Here is a 24,214-nt window from a genome sequence, read left to right on the forward strand (position 1 = left end):
ACTACTGTTGCCGTGATATAATTGATTAGAAAAAAAATCCCTTCCTTTTCCCGTTTGGCAGTGCGTCGCCCATATCGCCCTATTGAACACACCGCCCCTGGTAACACATCAGACATATCCACTGAGTATACAACCATTAACAACACCTGCTCTTTCCATGACATACTGTAGACTGACCAGGTGAAAGCTACGATCCCTTATTGAGGTAACTTGTTAAATCCACTTCAAATCAGTGTAGATGAAGGAGAGGAGACAGGTTAAAGAAGGGTTTTTATGTTGAGACAACTGAGACATGGATTGTATATGTGTGCTATTCAGAGGGTGAATGGGCAAGACAAAATAGTTAAGTGCCTTTGAACGGAGTATGGTAGTAGGTGCCAGGGGCAGCGGTTTGTGTCAAGAACTGCAACACTTCTGGGTTTTTCACACTCAACAGTTTCCCGTGTGTATCAAGAATGGTCCACCATCCAAAGGACATCCAACCAACTTGACATAACTTTAGGAAGCATTGGAGTCAACATGGGCCAGCATCCCTGTGGAATGCTTTCGACACCTTGTAGAGTCCATGCCCCGTCGAATTAAGACTGTTCTGAGGGCAAAAGAGGGGGGTGCAAATCAATATTAGGAAGGTGTTCCTAATGTTTGGTATACTCAGTGTATGTTAATAAGGACAAATTCTAAGGTGTTGAATTAAAAGAAATCGACAAGTCATTAGACAGTGGGGGCTATGGGGGCACGCCAAACATTTAGTGTTAAACAAAGAGAGAGGAAGGACCTACAGTTCATCCATGTTGTGCTCTGTGAAGATCCAGTAGTTGTCTGCTTTGAGGCCCAGCTCCTCCTTGGTTCCAGTCAGGCCCAGGAAGATGCTCAGACCTCCCGCCCCGTTTTTCATCATACCAAGCTGCTTCTGGATGGCTGCAGGGCATCTCAAGATCATACAACATTCATGACTAGTAGCGATGTGCATCTTTCCCTTTCAACACGATTCGTATCTACACTGAACAAAAATATAAATGCAACATGTAAAGTATTGGTCCCATGTTCCATGAGCTTTAATAAAAGATCCCAGAAATGTTCCATATGCACAGAAAGCTTATTGTTCTCAAATTGTGTACAAATGTGTTTACATCCCTGTTTGTGAGCATTTCTCATTTGCCAAGATAATCTATCCACCTGACAGGTGTGTAATATCAAGAAGCTGATTAAACAGCATGATCATTACTCAGGTGCACCTTGTGCTGGGGACAATAAAAGGCCACTCTAAAATGTGCAGTTTTGTCACACAGCACAATGCCACAGATGTCTCACGTGCCACAGATGTCCACCAGAGCTGTTGCCAGATAATTTAATGTTCATTTCGCACACCATAAGCCGCCTCAAATGTCGTTGTAGAGAATTTGGCTGTGCGTCTAACCGGCCTCACAACCACAGACCACGTGTAACCACACCAGCCCAGGACCTCCACATCCGGCTTCCTCACCTGCGGGATTGTCTGAGACCAGCCACCTGGACAGCTGATTAAACTGTGGGTTTGCACTACCGAAGAATTTCTGCACAAACTGTCAGAAAACATCTGAGGGAAGCTCATCTGCGTGCTTGTTGTCCTCACCAGGGTCTTGACCTGACTGCAGTTCGGCGTCGTCACCGACTTCAGTGGGCAAATGCTCGCCTTCAACGGGCCACTGTCATGCTGGAGAAGTGTGCACATGAATCCCGGTTTCAACTGTACCGGGCGAGCGGTTTGCGGATGTCAACGTTATGAACAGAGTGCCCCATGGTGGTGGTAGGCTTATGGTATGGGCAGGCATAAGCTACAGAGAATGAACACAATTGCATTTTATTGATTGCAATGTTAATGCACAGAGATACTGTGACGTGTTCCTGAGGCCCATTGTCCTGCCATTCATCTGCCACCATCACCTCATGTTTCAGCATGATATGATAATGCATGGCTCCATGTCGCAAGGATCTGTACACAATTCCTTGAAGCTGAAAATGTCACAGTTGTTCCATGGCCTGCACACTCACCAGACATGTCACCTATTGAGCATGTTTGGGATGCTCTGGATGGACGTGTACGACTGCGTGTTCAGTTCCCGCCAATATCAAGCAACTTCGCACAGCCATTGAGTGGGACAACATTTCACAGGCCACAATCAACAGCCTGATCAACTCTATGCGAAGTAGTTGCGCCGCATGAGGCAAATGGTGGTCACACCAGATACTGTGGTTTTCTGATCCACGCCCCTACTTTTTTTTAAAGGTATCTGTGACTAACAGATACATATCTATATTCCCAGTCATATGAAATCTATAGATTAGGGCCTAAGGAATTTATTTCAATTGACTGATTTCCTTATATGAACTGTAACTCAGTACATTTTTTGAAAATGTTGCATGCTGCATTTATATTTTTGTTCAGTGAAGATACATGGGCTTCGATACGATACGTTTTATTAGGAAACGATCTGGTGCGATTCTGTTTGATTAGAGGAACGAATCGATGCGGTTCGGTTCGATGCACTAACATTTGTTGCATAAACACATTCATCTTAAATTTAAATCTGCAGCTGATGGAGTTGTGTGTGTAAATGATGCCATAAAGGAAACTTGGCATCTACCACCCCACTATCAGTTAGGGGAGGGCAATGTTTCTCAAGCAAAACTACCCAAATTATTGCTGATGGTGAACCTGAACAATAAAATAAAATCTAACGCAAGCCCCGATCAGCGTGTAGCCTACCTATAGCCAGAGGAGAGTTGTGTCTCCGGCGGTAGCTTAAGCTACTTTTATTCTGGTAAAACTCAATTTTCAACAGCGCATAAAAAATAACCTAGCATATTACATTGGTTGTCACAACTAATAATGCCTAATATTGTGCAAGCCATTTTACAAACATTTGAAAGCTGAAAGTGATGCAGAGATGTGCCAGATCAGGAATAGGCCTACCTCTCAATGGTCAGCGTGCAAAGTTGCGAACGGCGTGCAGTTTAACTAAGCTACTGATATTGCCTGGGGTTGTTAGGCATCCAAAATGACTTGAAGATCAATGACTGTCAACATAATTCCATGCTTAGTTCGACACTGAAGGAGAGGACGCAGGTGTCACAAGAGGTATTTTCGGAAGGCAAAAAGAGAGTAATGTGAGCAACAAAAAATATTGTGAACCGGCGATTCGTAACATTTGAATCAATTTTCTGACCGATGCATGCTACATTTGGATCGGTTTGGGGTCCCAGGACCGATGCACTCATCTTAAACATTTGAACCAGGGACCGATGCATATTGCTGAATCGTTACATCCCTAATGATTAGGCATCACAAGGTCATAGAAACATTATGATTAGGAAACAACATTTAGACAACGCCATCGATACAAGTGTCAACTAACAATTCAGTCTTTTTAACACAGCCATCTTGAACATACTTTAACATACCTTAATACCCTCACCCACCTGGCATAGCCTGGTGTTCCTTGGGCAGCAGCTGCTGGTAGGTGTTGAAGATGCCGGTGTCGGAGATAACCATTGGAGCATGCACATGGATCTCCTCCTGACCTTTCATCACGCTCACACCTGAAACCATGGGAACCAGAGGTGGTCAAAACCATCTGTGTGATCAATCAATTCACCCGTCAACCAATCAATCAATCAGTCCAATTCACCAATAGCCTCCTTGTTGTCGTTGAACAGGATGCGGTTGACTGGGGCGCGGACGAGCACGGCCCCCCCGGCTTTCTCAACGATGGGGATCATGTGGTAGGCGATCTCACTGGCTCCTCCTATTGGGTACCAGGCGCCGGTCAGGTAGTGGCAGACCATCAGGAGAAGCTGGCATCCTTGGGTATATTACCTGTATTTACACACAACAAAATGGAGTCTTATTAAACCAAACACACTACAAAAAGAGATGCAATTAATTTGGTCCATGTGGAGAGATTATGTGTGTCCCAAATGGCACAAATTAGTGAACTACATAGGGAATAGGGTGCCCTTTTGGACGCATCCTATCATTTGAGATTGCTGTGGTTATGCTCTCCATTGTCAGGAACTACAGCAGCCTACCGTAAGTGCCAAAGATGTAGCTGAAGACGGCCCTGAGGTCGTTGTTCTCAGTCAGCTCATTGACCACCTCGGTCACACTGCGAGACGCCATGCGGAAGAAGAATGACAGACGATTGGCAAGGCCTGAAACTCTCAACCTCTACACGAGGTGAAGAAGAAGACAATGCACTAGACCTTATCATTTCAGTCTGCAGCTGGCATGTATAGTCGTCTAGGGAACTTTCACTAAAGACACGAGTTGGAAAGGACAATCCCTCTCCGACAACCGCTGGTACATCTGAAGTATCCATTTTAACCACCACTACGACCAGAAACTCTACCAAGGACATTGAGATCTCTGGTGGGCAAACCAGAGTCCTACATCATCAACTCAACTATCAAGGACAGCAACACGTAAATACATGTTGCATTTCTAATACGAATGAGCGATTATTAGGGTGCATAAATATTATGATTACTGTGAGCGTACATTCCAAAGTAACTGTGATAGTTTGAATCTCTGTCTCTCCCTTCCATTCTGACCCCTCCACTACCAAACCATTCATGCTAATGTTAGTCCAGTCCACTAGGGACCTGTTTTCATTGTATTACGTTAGTAATCAATAACCTATGTGTGTTTGTATTGTGTTATTATTTAGTTAGTAAATAAATAGTTATGCCAATTTGTGTATTGCTGATTCATCAGGTTAGGGTTCTTGCAGGTTCAAGGATTATGCGACGTTCAGAATGAGACTGATAAGAGGTAATTATTTGATAAGTGACTGTTATCGATATGTAACATATATCTTCTAAGAGTTTAATTCGGGAGATGGTCACTCGTTAAACAACTTATTCCGTGGTGCCCAAAATTCCTAATGAGTTAATTGTTACATGATTAATTTAATCGAGTGACAATTAAACATAGATAGTTGATTCGATAAATAACAGTCATACATTAAAGTAAGTCACGTCACGACAATTCTCACCGACGTCAAACTCAAAGCCTTTCTCTGTAAAGGTGTGGCAGCAGCCTCCGGCCCGATCATGCTGCTCCAGAACCAGGACCCGCTTTCCAACCTTAGCCAGCAGCACCGCCACCCCAAGACCACCAATTCCACTGCCAATGACAATGGCATCTAGGTTCTCAGGTACTTTACTGGCCAAGAAACCTGGTAGGGAAGAGTAATAACATAAAATTAACACAAATCAGAGATATTGCCTTATCTTCTTGCAGGAAATAAATAACATTGTGTTCCAGCAATATTATCCCCTGACCTGTACAAAGAGAGTCTATGGTACTGAAACAAATGTGAGTGTGTAGCAGCTATGAACATGAGATTGTGCAGGGTGGATGGCAGTTCAACAATGGGCTCAGTCATTAGTGCAGTATAGCAGCTGGTCAGTTTGGCGCAGTACTGTGTTTGACAATCAGTGAATTGTAGCCATGCAGCATATTGTACATCCGTATGTCAGCGGTTATAACAGACGAAACACACTGAACAAAAATATAAAACGCAAAATGTAAAGTTTTGGTCCCATGTTTTATGAGTTGAAATAAAAGATTCCAGAAATGTTCCATGTGCACAAAAAGCTTATTTCTCTCAACTGTTGTGCACAAATTTGTTTACATCCCTGTTAGTCAGCATTTCTCCTTTGCCAAGATAATCCATCCACTTGACAGGTGTGGCATATCAAGAATCTGATTAAACAGCATGATTATTACAATATAATAATACAATAAAAGGCCACTCTAAAATGTGCAGTTTTGTCACACAACGCCACTGATGTCTCAAGTTGAGGGAGTGTACAATTGACATGCTGACTGCAGGAATGTCCACCAGAGCTGTTGCCAGATAATTTAATGTTCATTTCACTACCATAAGCAACCTCCAATGTAGTTTTAGAGAATTTGTCAGTAAGTTCAACTGGCCTCACAACCGCAAACCACATATAACCTCACCAGCCCAGGACCTCCAAATCCGGCTTCTTCACCTGCAGGATCATCTGAGACCAGCCACCCGGACAGCTGATGAAACTGAGGAGTATTTCGGTCTGTAATAAGGCCCTTTTGTGGGGATGAAACTTATTCTGATTGGCAGGTCCTAGCTCCCCAGTGGGTGGGCTTGGCTCCCAAGTGGGTGGGCCTATGAACTGTAACTCAGTAAAATCTTTGCGTTTATATTTTTGTTCAGTATGGTTTCCTGGCCTGTTCTCATACTGCTCTTGCGAAACATGTGAATGACAGAGCAATAATTATGCAACGAAATCTAGCTTTCAGGACACAGACAAGGGTGATTACACAAATATTCCTAGCAAACAATATTTCGTGCATGCATTGGTGATTTGTCAAGCATTGTGTCCACGAGACTCACCCTGCTTCAGAACTTGTTTTTGTCCTTCTTTTCGGTGACCAGTGGTTTCAGCGGTTCACGAGTGTCGATATCAAAAGGATTTGGTCCCGATGTACGGAACACATATTTGTATATGAATGCAACTAGAGCAGCACAAAGTATTGCTATAGTGATCCACATTATAAAGAATTATCAGCGTGCCTTCTCACTTTTGCAAGTGCGCATCTGTGTGTGAACTAGGTCAGCCCAAATGCACTGCCCCCCATGCATGTTTAAATATGTGTTCGTCGAATGTCGGTTGTTTTCAGCCAAAGAACGTCAGGATTACTGAGTAGTGTGAAAAGACGACGCCTACAGGTCATACTCCCAGATTTCATATTAACTGAACATTAGCCTATACAAAGAACATATAATTTGGTTATGCATTACATAAATGTGTTGAAAGACAGTCGGACCTTCAAACGTTAATAGCCCACGTACGATTTGAGCTACATACCTCAGGTTAGGCTCTTTATGAAGGAAAAAAGGTGTACACCATTGCACAGGTCTTATTTTTCCGATTTCGACACGAATTTAACACCGCAACGGTGTAGGAGGCCTGGTGCACCCTCAATGCATGATCCAAATATTCAAATATCGATAGCTCTTCAACCACGTGACTTAGCAAACTCATTTCAATTGTCCAGTATTCCCTTCATAGAGAGGCATGTTGCACACCCTTTGGTTTTGCTCATGAATTATTATTATTTTTTTATGATTCCAATATAATGTTTTGTATCACATACAATTCAATAGCGCTTTGATCACATGACCTAGGCACCTCAAACCAACTTGGTATTGTTCAAAGGGGAGGGACACACATTGCACACCCTTTGGTTTTCTGAAAACTAATTTACTATTTAAATTTTAGACTTAGAATTTCAATTGCTACTTCATCTAATTGAGCAGCTGGATTGCAGTGGGAATGAAGCTTCCCAAGCCAGAGTTGTTCATTAATTTTGGTGTACATAATGTTTTTCAGACCAGGGTGAAGAAACCACACAAATTGTGAATTCAGTCCCCTGTTATTTGTGTTGCCTACTTCCTTGCCTGTGTGTCATACAGCCTATAAAGGGCTGACCCCAGAGTAACTACCTTCCTCAGCTTGATGTAGCAGACCAGATGTATGTGGCAATGAGCCATGTGTAATAGCTCCGCAGGATTGTGGGAACTACGTCGATGCGCCTCAGTCTCCATAGCAGGTAAGTGTAAAATGTACTGTGTTTTCAGTGAAGTTGAGGCTTCTGTCAGTAATAGTCCCTAAGTATTTGAAACTGTTGAAGCTCGCTACCTGTTCTCAATTGAGGGTCAGCTGAGGTAACGAAATCAGCCTTCCTTCTGAAGTCAAAGAGGACCTCCTTTGCTTTCTTCACACAGTGACTTGCAATGCTTCATACTTTTGTCTTTTTTTTGTCTTATTTGAATTATGTATGTATTTAATAGAAGGCATTGTTCATTATTAGTTATTACTTTATTCCATGCTTCCAGACACTATGCTGATGATCCTCCATTACCATGTCTACCTCCAGTTAAAAAAATAAAATGTTAAACTGGAAACCTGACTCAGTCATCTCCCCCTCTGTCCTAACTTATACCTCAAGTATGTAGCTTCTGTCATCCTTCAATAACTGTTTTGATAAATAAGGATGTTCATTGGCATCAAATAAGATTTTTTGGGACCACTAGAAAACAGTTGAAAACATGGGTTGAAAACATGGGACACATTTAGCAACACAACATTACAAACTTATGGAGTCTATGGAGTCAGACTAATAGAAGAGATGAACCCCAATGCCTTTCATATTCAAACTATGGAAGGACTTAAAAGCAAAATATACCAATAGAAAATCGCATTAAAATATTCAATTTAATTTAACAAAACACATTTGACAAATGTTGACAAATTACATAATTCAAGCAACACATCACAGGAACTGAATGGCAAACGAGAGTGGATTATGGTTGTACGCTCTTAGGTATAAAGGTGCTAAGTAGAACTTGTTCTCAACTGGCTTACCTGGTTAAATAAAGGTGAAATAAAATAAAAAATGTAAGAAAATAAAAAAGAACCATTGGGCCCGGTTTCCCAGACACAGATTAAGCCTAGTCCTAGACTAAAAAAGGATGTGAATGGAGATTCTCCATTGAAAAAGCTTCTTAGTTCTAGACAAGGCTCAATCTGTGTCCGGAAAACTGGCCCATAGTCTTCATATGCTTGTCTCCATAGGGGAACCACATTTGGTTATAGGTAGAACCCTTTGCAGAGGTACAACGAGAAATGTACAACAATATACAAGAATAAGATCAATCAACCAATCTATTTGCAAAATCACAGACATTGGAACTAACGTTTCTAAAAAATATAATAATGATGGGTGTGGTTTTGAGTGTTTTACTATACACCGAGTATAAATCACACTGAACACTGGGGTTATTTTCCACCGCTCAGTATTAATTAAACTTTTTACAGAGTGAATTTAAAACCTGAATCAACTGTAGAAATGTTCCATTGAAAAATAAACAACAGGTAACACTGGCTAATTTGCTCTGTACAAATAATCCCATGAAGGTACAGTTTAAAACATGTTCCCAACTTTCTTTTAAACGTATCACAGTAAATGGAAAGAGAGGGGCCTCATGACTATGTCAGTAAGAGCTGGGAGATGCCACATTAACTGAAGAGAGAGATTGGCAGAGAGAGAGAGGAGGGGTTCTGTAGAAAAGTCTCCAATTCTCTAATAACTACAAAGCACAGAACAATGTTTCTTAAAGTTACACAAGTCAAGTAATTTATCCAAACCTAAATAAGTGTTGATATTAGTTGGCAGGGGTCTTTACTTCAAAATGTGTGTTTTCATGTATTTCCAATACCTTTTCTGACTTTTCGGGAAGAAACAGACCACTTTTCCATATTTTTTTACCAGAAATAAAAAAAGTGTTTGCTTACTTCTAATTTTTACTGATGGCAAGTGGCTGAAATATGTATATATACAGTGGGGAGAACAAGTATTTGATACACTGCCGATTTTGCAGGTTTTCCTACTTACAAAGCATGTAGAGGTCTGTAATTTTTATCATAGGTACACTTCAACTGTGAGAGACGGAATCTAAAACAAAAATCCAGAAAATCACATTGTATGATTTTTAAGTAATTAATTTGCATTTTATTGCATGACATAAGTATTGATCACCTACCAACCAGTAAGAATTCCGGCTCTCACAGACCTGTTAGTTTTTCTTTAAGAAGCCCTCCTGTTCTCCACTCATTACCTGTATTAACTGCACCTGTTTGAACTCGTTACCTGTATAAAAGACACCTGTCCACACACTCAATCAAACAGACTCCAACCTCTCCACAATGGCCAAGACCAGAGAGCTGTGTAAGGACATCAGGGATAAAATTGTAGACCTGCACAAGGCTGGGATGGACAATGTATAAGGACAATAGGCAATCAGCTTGGTGAGAAGGCAACGACTGTTGGCGCAATTATTAGAAAATGGAAGAAGTTCAAGATGACGGTCAATCACCCTCGGTCTGGGGCTCCATGCAAGATCTCACCTCGTGGGGCATCAATGATCATGAGGAAGGTGAGGGAATAGCCCAGAACTACACGGCAGGACCTGGTCAATGACCTGAAGAGAGCTGGGACCACAGTCTCAAAGAAAACCATTAGTAACACACTACGCCGTCATGGATTAAAATCCTGCAGCGCACGCGAGGTCCCCCTGCTCAAGCCAGCGCATGTCCAGGCCCGTCTGAAGTTTGCCAATGACCATCTGGATGATCCAGAGGAGGAATGGGAGAAGGTCATGTGGTCTGATGAGACAAAAATAGAGCTTTTTGGTCTAAACTCCACTCGCCGTGTTTGGAGGAAGAAGAAGGATGAGTACAACCCCAAGAACACCATCCCAACCGTGAAGCATGGAGGTGGAAACATCATTCTTTCGGGATGCTTTTCTGCAAAGGGGACAGGACGACTGCACCGTATTGAGGGGAGGATGGATGGGGCCATGTATCGCGAGATCTTGGCCAACAACCTCCTTCCCTCAGTAAGAGCATTGAAGATGGGTCATGGCTGGGTCTTCCAGCATCACAACGACCAGAAACACACAGCCAGGGCAACTAAGGAGTGGCTCCGTAAGAAGCATCTCAAGGTCCTGGAGTGGCCTAGCCAGTCTCCAGACCTGAACCCAATAGAAAATCTTTGGAGAGAGCTGAAAGTCCGTATTGCCCAGCGACAGCCCCGAAACCTGAAGGATCTGGAGAAGGTCTGTATGGAGGAGTGGGCCAAAATCCCTGCAGCAGTGTGTGCAAACCTGGTCAAGACCTACAGGAAACGTATGATCTCTGTAATTGCAAACAAAGGTTTCTGTACCAAATATTAAGTTCTGCTTTTCTGATGTATCAAATACTTATGTCATGCAATAAAATGCAAATTATTTACTTAAAAATCATACAATGTGATTTTCTGGATTTTTGTTTTAGATTCCGTCTCTCACAGTTGAAGTGTACCTATGATAAAAAATACAGACCTCTACATGCTTTATAAGTAGGAAAACCTGCAAAATCGGCAGTGTATCAAATACTTGTTCTCCCCACTGTATATATATGACTTAATTTCACAAAAATAGACTCTTAGCTTTAATTTGACACCCAATTAGACATGCTCCTATGAACTTCACATGTTGGCGTTATTGGGTCATTTTACATGGAAATGTCCATATTGAATTCTGTATTACACTGCTGTAGTGGGCCATACATTTCTGCCTTCACAATGTTCATGGCTAGTACAGAGAGACATTTTATACACAGGTCTGCAGAGATGTTGAGTAGTCTTTCTCAAAATATCAAAAGTCACACTTCCAGTTCAGACTTTTGTTCCTTACATATTCTTCATTGGTCATCCCAGGCATGTCTGTGGGGGTGGTAGGACATGAAGATCAGGGGCAAGCCCTGAGGCTCCTGTAGTGCTTGCTGGTCAGAGTCTCTGGTCTAAGTCTTGTTGTGTTTATTGGAGGTCCGTACTAAGGCAGTGTCTTTCAGGGCTTTTGCAAATATCATGATTCCATTCTTGCTGGGGTGCACATGGTCATAAAAGTGGTGGGGCTGGATGTAATGATGGTAGAGTGAAACAGACTCGTCTCCTATCTTAATGTGGAATCTCTATTACTGCCACTTACCCAATCAAAGGTCTTGCTTCCGCCTGCCAAGGTTGTCATCCCACAATGAGAGCAAAAGTTTCCCACAGGTTCTATAGAATTGTATAATCACAATTGCATATTTAAAGTTTGTTTCCCCTGTTTCTCTGAAATATCTTATAATGCACCTTTATGACAAATACCCAACAACACACTTAAATTAGATTTCATTTAAAATGTAATACATAAGGAATTAGTACCTGAAGACTAGAGTTTCAGGATTGATTTCTTTCCCGCATTTGTATGGATGTTGTCAAGAACTTCTTTGGCCATCTGTTGATGGAGTACAGAATAACACCAAATCAACATAAATACTTTTTTCAGAATAGTATAGCGTTACCTGTTCCCATTAATCCTGTGTGATAAACGTATTCCTTATGCTGAAATAGTTTCATTGGAGCTAGCCAATGCGCTTTTGGTTTGGTCTATTGGTAACGTTGCAGCCTCAAACTTTGAATGCAAGACGGCCTGACAGGTCACAACAATGTAGAGGACGGATGTAGCGTACATTACAGGAGAAGGGCAAGACGTTCATACACAATGAAAAATCTGAAACTTTGGTGCCATGACTCAGAACCAGCATGAGCTCGCCAGCTGGGGTGGGTGTGATGTCTTACATTTTGTGAGGCTTGGGCAGCAGATTTGGAATCACTCTGTGTTAAACACTTCCTACACCCGGGCTGCCCAACCCTTTTCCTGGAGAGCAGCCTGCCTTTCGGTTTCTGTCCAACCCTAGTCTTGCACACAAAATTCTAATAATTAGCTGGTTGATAAACTGAAATCAGAACAGTTATAATTGGCCAATTACATCGCCAAAACCTACAGGAGGGTAGGTCTCTAGGAACAGGGACTGCACACTCCATCATGAAGACATCACAGCTAGTGGCATCTTTCTGTTTGGAAGAGACTGTTTCCTGCCGTCCATTTGATGTGCACCCAGCCTTCTTTACCCAGGCGATTTCTCCTCATCTTGAAGAAGGTTCTGTAGTGTACAACAATGTCAATGTCCACGTTTATTCACAATACTTTGCATGAAATCAAATATATAGGAAATCAGTACAATTAAAAGGCCAACTCAGTGGCCTTGTAGTTTGATTGTCCTGTGAGTGCCCTGACAATAGAAGGTCTACTAAGATATATGGTATTGTTTTAAGAAGGTCATACCAAGGATTATTTTTCTATTTGATTTTGAATTTTAAGACCCCTTGAAGTATCAAAAACAATTAATGCAAACAATTTGGATGGAAAATTGTATTTGGCCGTACTTCTATTAGCCCATAGAAAAGCATTGAATAACAGATAAATAACAGATAACGCATTGAATAACAGATTTTTGGCACTAAACAGTCTCCATATATACAGTGCATTCGGAAAGTATTCAGACCCCTTGACTTTTTCCACATTTTGTTACGTTTCCCTCCTCAATCTACACACAATACCCCATAATGACAAAGCAAAAACTGGTTTTTAGAATTTTTGCTAATTTATTAGAAGAAAAACAGAAATATCACATTTACATAAGTATTCAGACCCTTTACTCAGTACTTTGTTGAAGCACTTTTGGCAGCGATTACAGCCTCGAGTCGTATTGGGTATGACGCTACAAGTTTGGCACACCTGTATTTGGGGAGTTTCTCCCATTCTTCTCTGCAGATCATCTCAAGCTCTGTTAGGTTGGATGGGGAGCGTCGCTACACAGCTATTTTCAGGTCTCTCCAGAGATGTTAAATCGGGATCAAGTCCGGGCTCAGGCTCGGCCACCCAAGGACATTCAGAGACTTGTCCCGAAGCCACTCCTGCGTTGTCTTGGCTGTGTGCTTAGGGTCGTCGCTCCAGTCGGAGATCCTGAGCGCTCAGGAGAAGGTTTTCATCAACGATCTCTCTGTACTTTGCTCCGTTAATCTTTCCTGAAAAACAACCCCACAGCATGATGCTGCCACCACCATGCTTCACCTTAGGGATGGTGCCAGGTTTCCTCCAGACGTGACGCTTGGAATTCAGGCCAAAGAGTTCCATCTTGGTTTCATCAGACCAGAGAATCTGGTTTCTCATGGTCTGAGAGCCTTTAGGTGCCTTTTGGCAAACTCCAAGCGGGCTGTCATGTGCCTTTTACTGAGGAGTGGCTTCCGTCTGGCCACTCTACCATAAAGGCCTGATTGGTGGAGTGCTGCAGAGATGGTTGTCCTTCTGGAAGGTTCTCCCATCTCCACAGAGGAACTCTGGAGCGCTGCCAGAATGACCATCGGGTTCTTGGTCACCTCCCTGACTAAGGCCCTTCTCCCCCGGTTGCTCAGTTTGGCCGGACGGCCAGCTCTAGGAAGAGTCTTGGTGGTTCCAAACTTCTTCCATTTGAGAATGATGGAGGCTACTGTGTTCTTGGGGACCTTCAATGCTGCAGACATGTTTTGGTACCCTTCCCCAGATCTGTGCCTAGACACGATCCTGTCTGTCTCGGAGATCTACGGACAATTCCTTCGACCTCATGGCTTGGTTTTTGCTCTGACATGCACTGTCAACTGTGGGACATTATATAAACAGGTGTGTGCCTTTCCAAATCATGTCCAATTAATTGAATTTACTACAGGTGGACTCCAATCAAGTTGTAGAAACATCTCAAGGATGATCAATAGAAACAGGATGCACCTGAGCTCAATTTCAAGTCTCATAGCAAAGGGTCTGAATACTTATGTAAATAAGGTATTTCAGTTTCTTATTTTTAATACATTTGCTACAATTTCTAAAAACCTGTTTTCGCTTTGTCATTATGGGGTATTGTGTGTAGATTGATGAGGGGAAAAAATAATTTAATATATTTTAGAGTAAGGTTGTAACGTAACAAAATTTGGAAAAAGTCAATGGGTCTGAATACTTTCAGAATGTACTGTACTTATATCATGACCAAAACAGCAGAAATTAAGCCTAGAGGTTAATATTATTTTATCCTATGTCATGTCTGCTCCCTAAGGAATTAACTTTCCTCTAGTGTAAACTACATGTATTTAATCCTGAATGCATCCTGGTTTTAACAGACACATTGATTGACATCCGGGTTAAGCCTTGTTAATAGGCTACTCAATAGAGAGAAAGTTCAGTGATCAACTCAGACCTTATGTAAGCTATGCGAAAGCATTTCAGGAATGCTGATCTAGGATCTGTTCATATAATCTTAGTAATTCATATAAAAGGAATCATTAATCTAAAGGAAAAACTGATCATAGATCAGCACTCCTAATCTGCAAAGTTTAGTGGATATGGGCCCTGGTCTCATTTTCACATCTGACCAAATGTGAAATATGCTACCTCAAGTGTGTCATGCAGGACCAACAGCTAGCTAATCTATAATCACTGAATGAGTCCTGTGGACATCATTCACATCATCATAGGTACATATTACTTTTCCTTCACTGAGGCTTGGAAACAACATGGCTAACCCCCCTTTCAATCTCCCAGAAAAAATCCTAACTAATTATTTTAGAAACAACTTAAAAGGTTGAGTGTATGATGCCTGGCTGAGTCATACCAAAAACTGTAAAATTGGGACCCGATGACTTTCTGCTTGGCACTCAGCACTAACAAGATAGATTAGGTATAAAGCCCTGTGAAAGTCTGGGGTCCTGTCCATATAAAATTGAGGTGTACTTGTACAAAGAGGACATAGACTCTTGCTCCTCTGAGGCGTACTGCCATGTGCAAGCTGCATCGGCTCGCACAAGGGCTCCTACTTCCTAGCTTACACTACACAACATTGCGAGAATCTTCAAGCATGCCTGTGTTGGGGGAAAATGTGATGACTCTCTCACTAAACGTATTCTCCTTGTTCACAATGTCTGACAAAGATTGGCAGTCAGCTATATCAAACAATTAGCTGTCTGACCCCAAATGACTATTGTATACTGTTTACTATGTGACTATTGACTAATCTGTAACCACTCTCTCTTTCAATCAGGGCTGATGGGAACATGGTTTGTTTCAAAAGAGGACATGCTCTCATTATTTAATTGTTACTCCCTGACGAAGGCCATGATGCCGAAAAGTGTCCGTTTTTATCTGTTGGTTCTATTGAACATGCCATCACAAAAAAGGCTTTTTAAATTATTTACATGAAGATTGCCTTGGTCCCTTTTTTATGGATTTGAAGTTCTTACCACAAGTTTCCAGTGGTTCTCCAGATTAATGGCAGCATCGTACAAGTAAAGGTTTACCTGAATAAACCAATAATTAAAAAAATATATGAATATAGTACTGTTTACATCTGTAATTATTCATTGATAAAATAATTGAGAAGCTGATGTATTGTAAAACTCTAAATCTAGATAACTGATAAAAATGTATTATACAACAATAATTGACAATCTTCACGTATTACCTTTGACAGTGTCTGTTTCTTTGCTCATTCGAGCCATAGAGAATGGCATAGGTCACATAGTGGTTTATGTAATACAGGCCTTTCTTATTGCAGTCCTTCAGGTTAAGCAGTATGTAATGTTCGATGGTCTGAAAAAAAACAGTTACACATTACAACATTTTCAGTGTTATTTCTTAAAATTGTGACCACCACCAATTGTTATCACCAGTTGGATAACAATTGGTGGTGGTCTTTCAGGGCCTTTTCTTGGGGCTTGGCAGAATTTGGACTTGTATTTCAGTTTTGTGGGACAAACGGTTAAATATAGATATATAATCAGAAAATATGTAACAATGTAGTTAATTTCAATAATGTAGACTCTTACCCCTTTGTCAACACTACACAATACAAAACTTGTCATAGTTAATCTCGTTGACCACTATACTTTGTCGAAGTCTCATACCTTCCATGTCTGTCCTGTGATGTCCCCATCTTCAGCCTTCAACAAGGAGTCTTTGGAGTCCTTGCGGGAGGATGACAGCAGGGGTATCTTAAATGAATGTTAAAATGATTATACCCAACAATGTCAAAGACAACATAATGACATGATCTTTTATAAAACACAATATTTTTCTGTCAAAAAGTCATACCTGTACAGTTTGCTTTCTGTTCTCCTTGCCCACTGTTCCTCAGAGTGCTCTATGATATCACCTTTGAGTGGATTATCAAGCATTCTCTCTGGGAGACCATGCTGTATTATGTATTAATGCACTGTCAGTGAAGCATGCATTTTGCGAACGAAAGCACCAGGCCGAAGGAATCTTTGTTTGCGCAGTATGCTGTTCTTTACTATCCCAAACCGCTATTCTGCCACTGTTGGTTTCCCTGGTTATCATCCCCTGATTTTGTTGTAGGTCTTGCTGTAGGTCTGATGCATACCTACTAAGGTCCCCTAACAATATCCCACTCCAAAGGGGGAATATCTCCAGGTAGTCCTTCAACAGGACATCCAACAGCTCCGGACATAAATGTTTGTTCCTCTCGACTTCCTCAGCTTGTTCTGCTTCAATGTCATGCTTTGCGTTCTGTAGTGCCAAAGAGAACTCCTGGGTGAACGGTGACCTGGCAAAGATGGTATTTTCATAACTTGAGGCCACATAATCCATCAGGAAGGGTTTGAAAACGTCTGTCTCCTCATCTAGCACCTTGAATTTGCAGATGAGGTCTGTCAGCACCTTCAGACTTTTCGGCTCACTGGTTGTGGAGTCTTCAGCCAAGAAAACATGGCACATGTGAGTGAAGCACTCTCCAGGCTGGTGGTATTGAGGAGATGAGCAACACAGTGTGTCAAACTCCCTCAGGCCCTTGTCCTTTGTTGCGCTGCCAAAACCTCCAGAGACAGCCTTGATAATATTTCTGCTCACCTCATTCTGGACCACCCGATAAGCCTTCTCCAGGTAGTCACTTTTATTTTCTCTATTGAAGGCTAGAAGGACTCTCTGGATGAGGGCCAAACTGTAATCTGTTTCTACCGAGCGCACCCTGTGGGTAGTCGTCTTGCTGACTTCGTGCAGGGCCTGCATCATCCAAAACGCCAGGTCTGGTACTGCATGGTCATTGGTGACCATTTCGAACACTGGAAGGGGAGGCTTGTCTTTCCCTTCACCAGGCCATGTTAAACTATAATAAAGTTTTGGCTGCGAAGGGATGCGGCTTACCACTCCTCCAGTGGCATCCAGGTGCAGAATGACAGGCCGTCTTTGCCTGAGGTGATGCACAGCAATACCCAACCCTGTCTCGGTATACAGGTGAACACCAAAGGGATCCACTTGAACATGCTCTGATGAGATGACTTTCAAGACATCTTTCTTGAAGCTATGGCTGATATTTCCGGCCTTCAGCTCGAGCAATGGTGTCTTGTTCAGGTTGGCGTAATAAAAGTTACTTACTCCTTGAGTAAGACGTCTAGCTATTTTCCCTCTACTGTGGTAGCTTGCAGGCCGGGCGTTAACCTCACCTTTGAGGTGTTTCACTTCTCCTACACGGGTGACCTGTACAGCCACTGTCTTGTTTGTTTTCTAGTGCTGTATATTAACGAGATCAGTGGGGAGAACAAGTATTTGATACCCTGCCGATTTTGCAGGTTTTCCTACTTACAAAGCATGTAGAGGTCTGTAATTTTTATCATAGGTACCCTTCAACTGTGAGAGACGGAACCTAAAACAAAAATCCAGAAAATCACATTGTATGATCTTTAAGTAATTAATTAGCATTTTATTGCATGACATAAGTATTTGATACATCAGAAAAGCAGAACTTAAAATTACAGAGATCATACGTTTCCTGTAGGTCTTGACCAGGTTTGCACACACTGCAGCAGGGATTTTGGCCCACTCCTCCATACAGACCTTCTCCAGATCCTTCAGGTTTCGGGGCTGTCACTGGGCAATACGGACTTTCAGCTCCCTCCAAAGATTTTCTATTGGGTTCAGGTCTGGAGACTGGCTAGGCCACTCCAGGACCTTGAGATGCCTCTTACGGAGCCACTCCTTAGTTGCCCTGGCTGTGTGTTTCGGGTCGTTGTCATGCTGGAAGACCCAGCCACGACCCATCTTCAATGCTCTTACTGAGGGAAGGAGATTGTTGGCCAAGATCTCGCGATACATGGCCCCATCCATCCTCCCCTCAATACGGTGCAGTCGTCCTGTCCCCTTTGCAGAAAAGCATCCCCAAAGAATTGTTTCCACCTCCATGCTTCACGTTGGGATGGTGCTCTTGGGGTTGTACTCATCCTTCTTCTTCCTCCAAACACGGCGAGTGGAGTTTAGACCAAAAAGCTATATTTTTGTCTCATCAGACCACATGACCTTCTCCCATTCCTCCTCTGGATCATCCAGATGGTCAGTTCTTACATTTTCTAATAATTGCGCCAACAGTTGTTGCCTTCTCACCAAGCTGCTTGCCTATTGTCCTGTAGCCCATCCCAGCCTTGTGCAGGTCTACAATTGTATCCCTGATGTCCTTACACAGATCTCTGGTCTTGGCCATTGTGGAGAGGTTGGAGTCTGTTTGATTGAGTGTGTGGACAGGTGTCTTTTATACAGGTAACGAGTTCAAACAGGTGCAGTTAATACAGGTAATGAGTGGAGAAAAGGAGGGCTTCTTAAAGAAAAACTAACAGGTCTGTGAGAGCCGGAATTCTTACTGGTTGGTAGGTGATCAAATACTTATGTCATGCAATAAAATGCAGATTAATTACTTAAAAATCATACAATGTGATTTTCTGGATTTTTGTTTTAGATTCCGTCTCTCACAGTTGAAGTGTACCTATGATAAAAATTACAGACCTCTACATGCTTTGTAAGTAGGAAAACCTGCAAAAATCGGCAGTGTATCAAATACTTCAGTTCTCCCCACTGTATGTAGCTTGACAGCTTGTGAAGTAACAGACAGCCGTTACTTTGAGATATGGGCACAGCGTTTTCCTACAAGCTGGTACGTAAAAACAAGTGTACAACATCGAGAGTGTTTTGTAAACTCAGTGTAGAGCACATGTCCATGACTTCTGAAGTTTAGTTGTGCCAGACAGTGGTTTCATTTTGTTCCATTTTCTTTGTGGAATCTTAATAGTTATATATTTTTTGTTCTAGCCTTGTGTTCCTGTAGTCATTCCCCTTTTTCATCATGGAGCCATCAGGCTCGACATGGCATGTTTGGTCATGGTTCGAACCCCCTTCATCAGCAAACATTTTCTCCTCACTAGCGTCATCTCTCTCACAGGGGATGAACCCGCACAGGGGATGAACACGCACAGGGGAGTTTATTGACAGATTTACATTGGAAAATGATGGAATATGAAACAGTGAGTGCATGTGTGTGATTGTAGTATTAAATAAGAAATAAATGCATGTGTTAGCACACAGTAAATAACACGTAATGACAACGTAATGAAAACACAATGGTCATCTCCCAGGAATAAATCAATAGGAATAAGACTAACACAAAAAAATGCCTCCAACATAAAAATTGCACCTCAAAACTTAAAGAAAATGTATGTTATGGCCAATAAAACAGATGTACAGGTATCACCTTTACAAGTATCTAAACTGAGAATATATATATGAAATAAAAAAGGGCCATAAAGAACAAAAGGTGCAGTTGGAACAAGTAAGGGATAAACGTCAAAATTCAATACATTACGTAAGGGATAATCAACGAGGGGATATGCCTTCTATGGAAAATAATGAAGACAGTTTACTTTACTAGATAGCTACAGTAGTTGTCACAGTAACCAAAACAAACATACTTGCTAGTTTAGCTAACCAAACCATAATTCCTACCTTGCCATTATGAAAATCGAATTCAACAATGCCAATAATGTTTTCAATTCGACTTATGCTTTCAAAAGTAGCTCAAACATAGAACATACAGTGGGGGGAAAAAGTATTTAGTCAGCCACCAATTGTGCAAGTTCTCCCACTTAAAAAGATGAGAGAGGCCAGTAATTTTCATCATAGGTACATGTCAACTATGACAGACAAAATGAGAAGAAAAAAAATCCAGAAAATCACATTGTAGGATTTTTTATGAATTTATTTGCAAATTATGGTGGAAAATAAGTATTTGGTCAATAACAAAAGTTTCTCAATACTTTGTTATATACCCTTTGTTGGCAATGACACAGGTCAAACGTTTTCTGTAAGTCTTCACAAGGTTTTCACACACTGTTGCTGGTATTTTGGCCCATTCCTCCATGCAGATCTCCTCTAGAGCAGTGATGTTTTGGGGCTGTCGCTGGGCAACACGGACTTTCAACTCCCTCCAAAGATTTTCTATGGTGTTGAGATCTGGAGACTGGCTAGGCCACTCCAGGACCTTGAAATGCTTCTTACGAAGCCACTCCTTCATTGCCCGGGCGGTGTGTTTGGGATCATTGTCATGCTGAAAGACCCAGCCACGTTTCATATTCAATGCCCTTGCTGATGGAAGGAGGTTTTCACTCAAAATCTCACGATACATGGCCCCATTCATTCTTTCCTTTACACGGATCAGTCGTCCTGGTCCCTTTGCAGAAAAACAGCCCCAAAGCATGATGTTTCCACCCCCATGCTTCACAGTAGGTATGGTGTTATTTGGATGCAACTCAGCATTCTTTGTCCTCCAAACACGACGAGTTGAGTTTTTACCAAAAAGTTCTATTTTGGTTTCATCTGACTATATGACATTCTCCCAATCCTCTTCTGGATCATCCAAATGCACTCTAGCAAACTTCAGACGGGCCTGGACATGTACTGGCTTAAGCAGGGGGACACGTCTGGCACTGCAGGATTTGAGTCCCTGGCGGCGTAGTGTGTTACTGATGGTAGGCTTTGTTACTTTGGTCCCAGCTCTCTGCAGGTCATTCACTAGGTCCCCCCGTGTGGTTCTGGGATTTTTGCTCACCGTTCTTGTGATCATTTTGACCCCACTGGGTTAGATCTTGCGTGGAGCCCCAGATCGAGGGAGATTATCAGTGGTCTTGTATGTCTTCCATTTCTTAATAATTGCTCCCACAGTTGATTTCTTCAAACCAAGCTGCTTACCTGTTGCAGATTCAGTCTTCCCAGCCTGGTGCAGGTCTACAATTTTGTTTCTGGTGTCCTTTGACAGCTCTTTGGTCTTGGCCATAGTGGAGTTTGGAGTGTGACTGTTTGAGGTTGTGAACAGGTGTCTTTTATACTGATAACAAGTTCAAACAGGTGCCATTAATACAGGTAACGAGTGGAGGACAGAGGAGCCTCTTAAAGAAGAAGTTACAGGTCTGTGAGAGCCAGAAATCTTGCTTGTTTGTAGGTGACCAAATACTTATTTTCCAACATAATTTGCAAATAAATTCATTACAAATCCTACAATGTGATTTTCTGGATTTTTTTTTCTCAATGTCTGTCATAGTTGACGTGTACCTATTATGAAAATTACAGGCCTCTCTCATCAATGTTATAAATCGATGTGCATTTTAAATTAGGGAAATAAGTATTTGACCCCTCTGCAAAACATGACTTAGTACTTGGTGGCAAAACCCTTGTTGGCAATCAAAGATGTCAGACATTTCTTGTAGTTGGCCACCAGGTTTGCACACATCTCAGGAGGGATTTTGTCCCACTCCTCTTTGCAGATCTTCTCCAAATCATTAAGGTTTCGAGGCTGACGTTTGGCAACTCGAACCTTCAGCTCCCTCCACAGATTTTCTATGGGATTAAGGGCTGGAGACTGGCTAGGCCACTCCAGGACCTTAATATGCTTCTTCTTGAGCCACTCCTTTGTTGCCTTGGCCATGTGTTTTGGGTCATTGTCATGCTGGAATACCCATCCACGACCCATTTTCAATGCCCTGGCTGAGGGAAGGAGGTTCTCACCCAAGATTTGATGGTACATGGCCCCGTCCATCGTCCCTTTGATGCGGTGAAGTTGTCCTGTCCCCTTAGCAGAAAAACACCCCCAAAGCATAATGTTTCCACCTCCATGTTTGACGGTGGGGAGGGTGTTCTTGGGGTCATATGCAGCATTCCTCCTCCTCCAAACACGGCGAGTTGAGTTGATGCCAAAGAGCTCCATTTTGGTCTCATCTGACCACAACACTTTCACCCAGTTCTCCTCTGAGATCATTGACAAGATCCTCCCGTGTAGTTCTGGGCTGATTCCTCACCGTTCTCATGATCATTGCAACTCCACGAGGTGAGATCTTGCATGGAGCCCCAGGCCGAGGGAGATTGACAGTTATTTTGTGTTTCTTCCATTTGCGAATAATCGCACCAACTGTTGTCACCTTCTCACCAAGCTGCTTGGCGATGGTCTTGTAGCCCATTCCAGCCTTGTGTAGGTCTACAATCTAGTCCCTGACATCATTGGAGAGCTCTTTGGTCTTGGCCATGGTGGAGAGTTCGGAATCTGATTGATTGATTGCTTCTGTGGACAGGTGTCTTTTATACAGGTAACAAACTGAGATTAGGAGCACTCCCTTTAAGAGTGTGCTCTAATCTCAGCTTGTTACCTGTATAAAAGACACCTGGGAGCCAGAAATCTTTCTGACTGAAAGGGGGTCAAATACTTATTTCCCTCATTAAAATGCAAATCAATTTATAACATTTTTGACATGCGTTTTTCTGGATTTCTTTGTTGTTATTCTGTCTCTCACTGTTCAAATAAACCTACCATTACAATTATAGACTGGTCATTTCTTTGTCAGTGGGCAAACGTACAAAATCAGCAGGGGATCAAATACTTTTTTCCCCTCACTGTATACCATGTGTTATTTAAGCAATAAGGCCAGAGGGGTGTGGTATATGGCCAATATACCACGGTTAAGGGCTGTTCTTATGTACGACACAACGCGGAGTGCCTGGACATATTAGCCGTGGTATATTGGCCATATATCACAAACCCCCGAGATGCCTTATTGCTATTATAAACTGGTTACCGATGTAATTAGAGCAGTTAAAATGTATGTTTTGTCGTACCCGTGGTAAATGGTCTGATATACCATTCAGGGTTCAAACCACCCAGTTTATAAAGAAGAAGAATGCACGCTCTAGAATGCCCTTCAAGCCAATCAGAAACGAGTCTTCAACAATGCTATGGTATGAGGCAGGAGAGGTCCGCAATCAACAGCGACTCGCAGCGGTGAAGAAGTTGAACCTACCCGGAGAGTGTAATTCCTGCTTTCATGATCCGGGAGGTGGCTTCAAGTAAAATCTGGTATTTCAACCATCCGAACATAGTAAAGTAAGTTAATTTTTCTCTTATTAAATGATACAGTGGGGAGAACAAGTATTTGATACACTGCCGATTTTGCAGGTTTTCCTACTTACAAAGCATGTAGAGGTCTGTAATATTTATCATATGTACACTTCAACTGTGAGAGAAAATCCTGCAGCGCACGCAAGGTCCCCCTGCTCAAGCCAGCGCATGTCCAGGCCCGTCTGAAGTTTGCCAATGACCATCTGGATGATCCAGAGGAGGAATGGGAGAAGGTCATGTGGTCTGATGAGACAAAAATAGAGCTTTTTGGTCTAAACTCCACTCGCCGTGTTTGGAGGAAGAAGAAGGATGAGTACAACCCCAAGAACACCATCCCAACCGTGAAGCATTGAGGTGAAAACATCATTCTTTCGGGATGCTTTTCTGCAAAGGGGACAGGACGACTGCACCGTATTGAGGGGAGGATGGATGGGGCCATGTATCGCGAGATCTTGGC

At 42.2% G+C, this 24,214-nt stretch overlaps 1 pseudogene across 1 annotated transcript in view; it reads right to left on the minus strand.

Moving 5' to 3' along the window:
* LOC311103876 (all-trans-retinol 13,14-reductase-like) overlaps positions 1–24,214 on the minus strand; it is a 34,491-nt pseudogene that overhangs the window by 3,355 nt on the left and 6,922 nt on the right. Inside the window, exons 3-8 of the transcript XR_014615794.1 lie at positions 5,034–5,216; positions 4,069–4,191; positions 3,669–3,856; positions 3,460–3,579; positions 780–918; positions 586–589 (exon numbers count right to left, since the gene is read on the minus strand). The product of XR_014615794.1 is annotated as an all-trans-retinol 13,14-reductase-like (transcript). The remainder of the gene's footprint in view (positions 1–585; positions 590–779; positions 919–3,459; positions 3,580–3,668; positions 3,857–4,068; positions 4,192–5,033; positions 5,217–24,214) is intronic.

This window comes from Coregonus lavaretus, assembly GCF_964263955.1.
Source record: "Coregonus lavaretus genome assembly, chromosome: 28".
NCBI lineage: Eukaryota > Metazoa > Chordata > Actinopteri > Salmoniformes > Salmonidae > Coregonus > Coregonus lavaretus.